Below are 9,247 nucleotides of genomic sequence, written 5' to 3' on the forward strand. Positions count from 1 at the left end.
AAAAAAATAAAAAATAAAGAAAAAACATTGAATGAGAAGGTGTACTGTATATATATACATATATTTGTATAATTGTGTTTAATTATTTGTATGGGAACTACTCATTTTAAATGTTTGCGTTAAAACACATAAAGTTAGAGACTTTTAGCATCAATGCAGCGGAACATCAAAAAAAAAAAAACATTACATATCCATTACAGTACTTGCAACTGTCACTTCTGGAGTGAGAGTAGCTGTGCAACGCAGACCAGAGGCACAGGTGAGCGTTGCGCGCAACAGGTGAGCGTTGGTTGCGCGCACAGGTGATAATGAAGACAAGTGACTGCACCTGTGGGTGGGAGGGGCTGAGTTTGTTTGAGTGTGTGGATGTTTTTTTGCGCTCACTACCGGAGGGTCGGTGACCGGCTGTGGACGGTGGAGACCGGCGGCGGGTTGTTGGGCCGAGGAGGTCATGGTTTGGGGGGATGTACTGGAGTGTACTGCTGCACCTGGATACGCCTGGGAGGCTCGCGACCCCTCGACAAAGATGAGTTATTCTAAAAAGACTTTATCAATTTGGAATTGTTTCTCTTGTCTGTGCTGATTGTGTTTCATCCTAAATGTTATTGATGGCTGGTTAAATGGCTATTTTAGCAACGTTTTTAGCAGAAGGGACATTTGTTCTTGAACCCTACATGTATGGTTTTCGTCTCTTTTTTCTTTGCATTTTGTCTCCCCAGTCAAAATAACTGCAAGTGCTACAGGTAAACAGTAGGCTTATAGAAGTTAAATCTTGAAAACTTTTTTTTGCAAGGCTACAGATGACTAAATACACAATATTTCCATGTCCAAGATTCAATTTTAAAACAATACCAGAGAAAATATATATTTTACAAATGTTTCTCTGTCGAGATGTTTTTCAAAAAGGCCATTTGGAGAACCTAAATGATGCAATGTAACCATGGTACGCCTGAACGCACAGTGATAATTGTGGGCTCTAATGAAAGTGTGTATGAAAACATGTATGTATCCTATCCCATATTCAGATTCACTGTAAGCAATGCAGACACAGAGTAACTGAAGCATAACCATGGGGCTTTTTTTCCTTCTTGAAACTAAACTCGGTGCATATAAGAGTCAGCGAGGGTCTCTCTGAACGCCTTCTGATGCATACGGTATTTCACCTTTACCTGCTGCAAAGTCTTGGTGAATGAGGAATGCGTTCACAATTGACTCTTCGCCAAGCCCCGGACCTTGGTGAAGAGTTCCAGTATGGAGGTCATGTTCAGGTCCTCAAAACAGAGAGAGAGGACACGTCATTCTTAGAATCCCTGACCTGATGGAGAGGCATTCAGCTCCGTATCACTTCTTCAAATTCAAAACAGGAAACTTGGAATGGAAAGTAGTTTACCTGGTACAACTCTGACTGTCACAGTATGGGCCTACTGATGAACACGCACCTACATAGTACAGGCCGACCTCTGACCCTTCGGCGTTCCGGACGACTCCTGTCCCGTCGGCGTTCCGGCCGACTCCTGTCCCGTCGGCGTTCGGGTCAACTCCTGACCCGTTGGTGTTCCGGTCAACTCCTGACCCGCCGGCGCCCCGGCCAAATCCTGTCCAGTCGGCGTTCTGGCCGACTCCTGATCCGTCGGTGCCCCGGCCGACTCCTGTCCAGTCGGCGTTCCTGCCGTCTCCTGACCCTTCAGCGTTCCTGCCGACTCCTTACCCGTCGGCGTCCCGGCCGACTCCTGACCCGTCGGCGCCCCGGCCGACTCCTGTCCCGTTGGCGTTCCGGTCAACTCCTGAACCATCGGCGTCCCGGCCGACTCCTGGTTCAGCAGCTCCCGGCTGACTCCTGGTTCAGCAGTTCCAGCCGACTCCTGTCCCGTCGGCGTTTCTGCCGACTCCTGACCCGTTGGAGCCCCTGCCGATTCCTGTTCCGTCGGCCCCGGCCGACTCCTGACCCGTCGGCGCCCCGTCCGACTCCTGTTCCGTGACCCCGTCCGACTCCTGACCCGTCGCCGTTCCCGGACTCCTGACTGCCTTCTCCTCGTTCCTGTCCGTCGTCCGTTCGGGACTCCTGACCCGTTGGTGTTCCGGTCAACTCCTGACCCGTCGGCGCCCCGGCCAACTCCTGTCCAGTCGGTGTTCTGGCCGACTCCTGATCCGTCGGTGCCCCGGCGACTCCTGTCCAGTCGGCGTTCCTGCCGTCTCCTGACCCTTCAGCGTTCCTGCCGACTCCTGACCCGTCGGCGTCCCGGCCGACTCCTGACCCATCGGCGCCCCGGCCGACTCCTGTCCAGTCGGCGTTCCTGCCGACTCCTGTCCACCATCGGGTCCCTGCCGACTCCTGGTTCAGCAGTTCCAGCCGACTCCGTCCCCCTCGGCCGACTCCTGACCGGAGCCCTCCTGACCTGATGGGCGTTCCGGTCGACTCCTGACCCGTTCCGGCGTCCCGGCTGACTCCTGACGCGTCGGCGCCCCTGCCGATTCCTGTTCCGTCGGCGTTCCTGCCGACTCCTGTCCAGTGGGCATTCCTGCCGACTCCTGTCCAGTCGGCGCCCCTGCCGACTCCTGACCTGTTGGCGTTCGGGTCGACTCCTGACCCGTTGTTACCTCCGTCCAACTCCTGACGCGTCGGCGCCCCTGCCGATTCCTGTTCCGTCGGCGCCCCTGCCGACTCCTGACCGTCGGCGCCCCTGCCGACTCCTGACCATTGGCGCCCCTGCCGACTCCTGTTCTGTCGGCACCCCGTCCGACTCCTGTTCCGTCGCCGTCCCGGCGCCCTGCCGACTCCTGACCCGTTGGCGTTCGGGTCGACTCCTGACCCGTTGGCGTTCCTGCCTTCTCCTGACCCTTCAGCGTTCCTGCCAACTCCTGACCCGTCGGCGTTCCGACCGACTCCTGACCCGTTGGCGTTCGGGTCAACACCTGACCCGTTGGTGTTCCGGTCAACTCCTGACCCGTCGGGCCCCTGCCGATTCCTGTTCCCGGCGTTCCGGACTCCTGACCCGTCGGCGTTCCGGCCGACTCCTGTCCAGTCGGCGTTCCTGCCGACTCCTGTTCCGTCGGCGTCCCTGCCGACTCCTGACGCATTGGCGCCCCTGCCGACTGTTCTGTCGGCACCCCGTCCGACTCCTGTTCCGTCGCCGTCCCGGCCGACTCCTGACCCGTTGGCGCCCGGCCGACTCCCCGTTGGCGTTCCTGCCTTCTCCTGACCCTTCAGCGTTCCTGCCAACTCCTGACCTGTCGGCGTTCCGACCGACTCCTGACCCGTTGGCGTCCGGGTCAACTCCTGACCCGTTGGTGTTCCGGTCACTCCTGACCCGCCGGCGTTCCTGCCAACTCCTGACCAGTCGGCGTTCCAGCCGACTCCTGTCCCGTCGGCGTTTCGGCCGACTCCTGACCCGTCGGCGCCCCTGCCGATCTCCTGTCCGTCGGCACCCTGCCGACTCCTGACCCGTCGGCGTCCCGGCCGACTCCTGACCCGTTGGCGTTCCGGTCCGACTCCTGACCGTCGGGCGCCCCTGCCGACTGTCCTGTCGGCACCCCGTCCGACTCCTGTTCCGTCGCCGTCCCCTGCCGACTCCTGACCCGTTGGCGTCCCGGCGACTCCATTCCTGCCGACTCCTGGTTCAGCAGTTCCAGCGACTCCTGTCCCGTCGGCGTTCGGCCGACTCCTGACCCGTCGGGCCCCTGCCGATTCCTGTTCCGTTGGTGTTCCGGTCAACTCCTGACCCGCCGGCGCCCCGGCCAACTCCTGTCCAGTCGGCACCCCATCCGACTCCTGTTCCGTCGCCGTCCCGGCGACTCCTGTCCAGTGGGCATTCCTGCCGACTCCTGTCCCGTCGGCGCCCCTGCCGACTCCTGACCCGTTGGCGCCCGGCCGACTCCTGACCCGTCGGCGCCCGGCCGACTCCTGTCCAGTTGCCATCCCTGCCGGTCCTGTCCAGTCGGCGCCCCCGACTCCTATTCCGTCGGCGCACCTTCCGACTCCTGACCTGGGCCCCGGCCGACTCCTGACCTGCTTCGGCGTTCGGGTCCGACTCCTGTTCCGTCGCCGTTGGCGTTCCTGCCTTCTCCTGACCCTTCAGCGTTCCTGCCAACTCCTGACCCGTTGGCGTTCCTGCCGACTCCTGACCCTTCAGCGGTCGTTCGGGTCAACTCCTGACCCGTTGGTGTTCCGGTCAACTCCTGACCCGCCGGCGCCCGGTCCAGTCGGTGTTCTGGCCGACTCCTGACTCCTGTCCAGTCGGCGTTCCTGCCGTCTCCTGACCCTTCAGCGTTCCTGCCGACTCCTTACCCGTCGGCGTCCCGGCCGACTCCTGACCCGTCGGCGCCCCGGCCGACTCCTGTCCAGTTGCCATTCCTGCGAGTCCTGTCCAGTCGGCATTCCTGGCGAGTCCTGTCCAGTCGGTGCACCTGCCGACTCCTGACCTGTTGGCTTTCCGGTCGACTCCTGACCTGTCGGCGTTCCGGTCAACTCCTGACCCGTCGGCGTTCTGGTCAACTCCTCATTCCACGTCCCTAGAGCTAGTCTGTGATGCCGGGGTCAGCACGCCCAGGTTCCCGCCCCAGCCTGCCGCCCAGCTCACATTGCACCCGACTATGAGGAGACCCTACCAGGAGCTATTGCCCCCGACAACACAGCTCTCAGGATCACTGGGGCACACAAACCCCATCCACCACGATAAGGTGGCGATTCATTGGAGGAGTCTTAATCTTAATTCAGCTCCTTTCTAAACTATTGCTGGCTTCAACACTTTTTCTTTTTTTTTCCCTTTCCTACTCCTTAACACACCCTCCGTATCGAGACTGGGGCTCTGGCGGCAAGGGCTCTCGAGACTGGGGCTCTGGCGGCAAGGCGGGAACAGGAGCAGGGGGATGCTGCGGCCCAGCGGGAACAAGAGCAGGGGGATGCTGCGGCCCAGCGGGAACAAGAGCAGGGGGCGCTGCGGCCCAGCGGGAACAAGAGCAGCCGGGACGGGACCCGGGGAAGGCTGAGGCCCAGTCGGGACTGGAGTTGGCCGGAGCGCCGACGGGACAGGCGATGCAGGAGTCGGCCGGAGCGCCAACGGGTCAGGAGTCGGCCGGAACGTCGAAAGGTAGGTGAGAGGGATTGTGCTGATGAGGTGGGTGTGGCAGACGGGTGTACTGAGTAAGACTGATTAGGTGAGTGAGATGTGGAGTGACAGGAGAGAAGGGGCAGAGCTATGAGAGGCTGGGAGTGAACTGAGAGACAGAGTGACAAGATAAGATAAGATAAGATAATCCTTTATTAGTCCCGCAGCGGGGAAATTTGCAGTATGGAGTATGGAGGAAGAACTGTGACAGCTGATTTGTAAAAAGTTTTAATTCATGTTTTGTTAGTTCTTTTCTGAAGACGACAAACAAATCACTTTTAAAATGCTTGTTTTCTTAATGGAGCTCGGATCGATTGTTGCTCAGCTTTGTTTACATTGTAGCAGCACCATCAACACTCAAAATAACGTCATATAGGGGTTAATATGGCAGCATTGTTATTGTTTGTAGCAATAACAATGCTACAAACAATAGCATTTATCGTATACATTTATACACATAGTTTCGTCCAGTCTCTACTTATATCAGGTATCGTAGAGCTCTGGGTGAACAACTACGGTTTCAATATTTTTCCTCTATTTCTGATTCAACAACAACAGGACGTAAGTGATGACAGGAGGAAAATCTCCACGCTGATAGAACTTTGTGACACAGTGTCGCAGTGTTCGCCCGAGTTGAAAAATGTCAACTGCCTGGTTCAATTTTGCGTCTACTTGCCTCTATTCACGTCTTTGCAATGACTCTGTATGTAATCTACTCGCGACAAATATAGATAAATTAAAAATTTTGGCGGCTGTGGCACATGAGGTAGAGCGCTTGTCTCGTAACCACAAGGTTGGTGGTTCAAGCCCCTCTACCGGCAACATGCCGAGGTGTCCTTGAGCGAGACACCTAACCCCAAGTTGCTCCCCGGGCGCTTCATTGCAGCCCACTGCTCCTCCGGGATGGGTTAAATGCAGAGAAAGAATTTCCCCATTGTGGGACTAATAAAGGGATTTATTATTATTATTATTATTATTATTATTATTATTATATTTAAAAGACTAACATCAAATACATGTTATTTTGCATCAAGGGGATGACCAGGCTGACGGATCCTCTCAGAGAGCCCCTGTCCAAGAACCCCAGGTCCCAAGAACCCCAGAGATCCGTCAGCCTGTCCTGTGGCCCCCCAGGCCTCCAGAGGGGTTCTGCCTGTTCGCCTTGCCTCAGTTTTTGAGGATTCCTCCAGACCCTCACCACCCACCAGGCTGAGGATTCTGACTCTGTGGCCTCTGAGGATTCTGTCTGCCTATTCCCATGGCTGTTTGGCGTCTTACCGGCTGGAGTACTGTGTGACTCTGCTCAGTTTCCATCTGTTTGTCCAACCTGAATTAAAGACTCATACCTGCTAGTCCTTGAGTCTGTCAAACTGCTTTTGGGTCCTAAGTACACTTGTGACAGTAAGTCATTTTTTTTACCATATTCACCTGTAGTGTCTCTAAAATCTAAGTAATTTAACAAAACATATATTTTTCAGTAGCACTTTAATTTACACTACATGTCTTATTTGTAAAAAAATAAATAAACAAGAGGGCGAACATGGAAGACAATTCCCCGGCTTAACATTAACATGTTTTACACTTGTAGCATTTTTTTAATACAGTTATTAAATGGCTTTTTATTCTGTCATATTGGCCACATTATGAACATAGTGTATGATCGGAGCACATTCTATATTTGCCACAGTGTTCAAGTTTGACAAAAACAACTTGCTAAGAGTGATGGAATGTAGAATAGGAGTCTGAAAGACTGGATTATGTAAAGGTGTCGATGGCCAGTCCAGCATCAGATTGACTTCAGCGACCAAAGCATTAGCAAAGAGTCCCAGTATGGAGCTGGTGTTCAGGTCCTCGTAACAGAGAGAAGACAAATCATTCTGAGAATCACTAACCTGAAAGAGAGACACCGAGCTCCGTATCACTTCTTCAAATTCAAAACAGGAAGCTTGGAACGGGAAGTATTTTACCTGGTACAACTCTGAATGTCACAGGATGGGCCTACTGATGAACACAAACCAACACAATACATTTGAACAAGCATATGCCAATAGATTATTTTATATTGTTGTACATTGTCAATCGGTGTACACAATGTTTCATCGATCATGGCTGAAATAACCACTGTTGCTGCTTTGTACATGTTATGGAAGTCCCAGATGTCACAGGAAACTATACGTCGATACCATCATCCAGAGGCTGTATTCACAGAATCTATCAGGCCACACATTGGCTTGTTTTCTGGATTACAACCTACAGCTACAAGGATGAGAGGATCGCCTGTCTCCTTCAGCGTGTGTCAACTAAATTCATAAACTTCTACCCGATGTAATAGCATGTGCACTTTTAAATATGGTCATTCATTTAAATATCCAGTTTCAATGAGAAAACTCACTTGTTTTAAACTTCAAACAAGCTGTTTTCTCCTCCAATCAGTAACCGACTTCATGCATATTGATCATGTGAAGAGGAAGCATGTCTGTGTACTCAAGAAGCCTCACTTCTGTCTTCCGCTTATCGTGTCGAGCACAGAGGAGGCTTATCTTCAAAGACGACATATTCCTCTTTTGTAAGCAGAATTTTCTGATATTGATATTTCTTGCAGACATTATGTACCTGCTGATGTTTATTTTTCCCTTAAGTCACAGAGAGAAGAGAGAGGAGCAGCAATGACTTTAAAAGCAGCAGCAGGTGGATTTATTGTGTTTGTTATCTCTATGCCAGGTACTGAATATCTACTGTTTTTAATTATGTAAAAATACTTCTTAAATCGTCACTTGTCTAGCTTTAATATGTGAAGTGATGCAAACCACTAAAACAAACATTCACCTGTGTATCTGTGTTGTATGTTGTTGTGGTTAATTTTATTTTGCAAACAAATATTTCTCTGCATCATGATGTTTTGCACATGGTTTTATTGTTGTGATGACTTTCGTCTTGAGCAGCACATGCAGCATCCCCCTGCATCCTTTTACTTAAACATTTAAATATTTTGTATCAATGCATAGGAAGGATGATGTTGCTTGAATTAACTGTAAGCACATCCTTTTTTTTGAGAGAGCAAGATACCATCGACCAAGAACTAAAAAAAAATAAAAATAAAAATAAAAAAAGGAACCAAACATGCTATATCATTTGGTTACTTGCAGACGTCACCGTGATGTTTCACTTCTCTGTGTGTTTACAGTAAACTGCCTTTAGTTATCTAAATATGACAAACAGTTGCAGCACAGTGTTGACTCGCACATCTCTTGCCATGTTGCCAGAGTAAACAAAACTGCAACATGGCAATTATTATAGCAACACTACTTATAATTACGTCTCCCTCCCATGCCGTTCCTGAAATTTGCTGTATGATTCACAGGTCGGCTGTATTCCTGATCACCAACACTTCTCTAAATCTGTGCACATTGTGGCTCAATGCAGAAATGGCATAAAAGTTATAAACATAATTAACAGTGATCCTTTTTTTCAAAATGCATGAAAAGAAGTGACCATAGAGAGAAACACTTACGCCCCATTACATTTTTGATAGTAGTTATCTTTGTCTTATTAAATTGCAGTGAGGAGTTTGAGTGCAAGTAGTTTGGGGAAATTCAATTTAGTCATCTAGCACAGTTGTTCTCAATAACTGGGTCGGGACCCCCAGGTGGGTTGCAGGAGATTTTTTTTAGGGTGACCAAATACATTTGCAGAAACGTTTCAGTATATTGCACAACATTTCTGTCTGCAGTACACTTTTGAGCCACCCTTGCAGAAAAGGAAGTTGTGAGTTGTGTCATTCACACACAATCTGACGATTTATAGATAAGGCCTATCGTAAATGGGTGGGTCCCCAGAAAAAAAAGTATTTCCTCTGTTATGAATATGACTGTTGTTCCCGATTACTCTGTTACAGTGATACAGGGTCAGGACTACTTGGGAGTGACTTACACTTCTACTCAGATCTGCGCCTTGAAGGGGTCAACGGTGAACATCCCTTGCACCTTCACATACCCATCGACGGGAAATGACGGAGTTGAGGGGGGATTATGGTTTACCAAAGGGAGGAGTCGTTCACATGTGGATCTGACAACCGATTCACATTACAGAGATCGTGTGGAGTATCGTCGTCATGAGGACGACTGCACTCTGAGAATCAAAGA

This window comes from Anoplopoma fimbria, unplaced genomic scaffold (genome assembly GCF_027596085.1).
Source record: "Anoplopoma fimbria isolate UVic2021 breed Golden Eagle Sablefish unplaced genomic scaffold, Afim_UVic_2022 Un_contig_10909_pilon_pilon, whole genome shotgun sequence".
Classification (NCBI taxonomy): Eukaryota; Metazoa; Chordata; class Actinopteri; order Perciformes; family Anoplopomatidae; genus Anoplopoma; species Anoplopoma fimbria.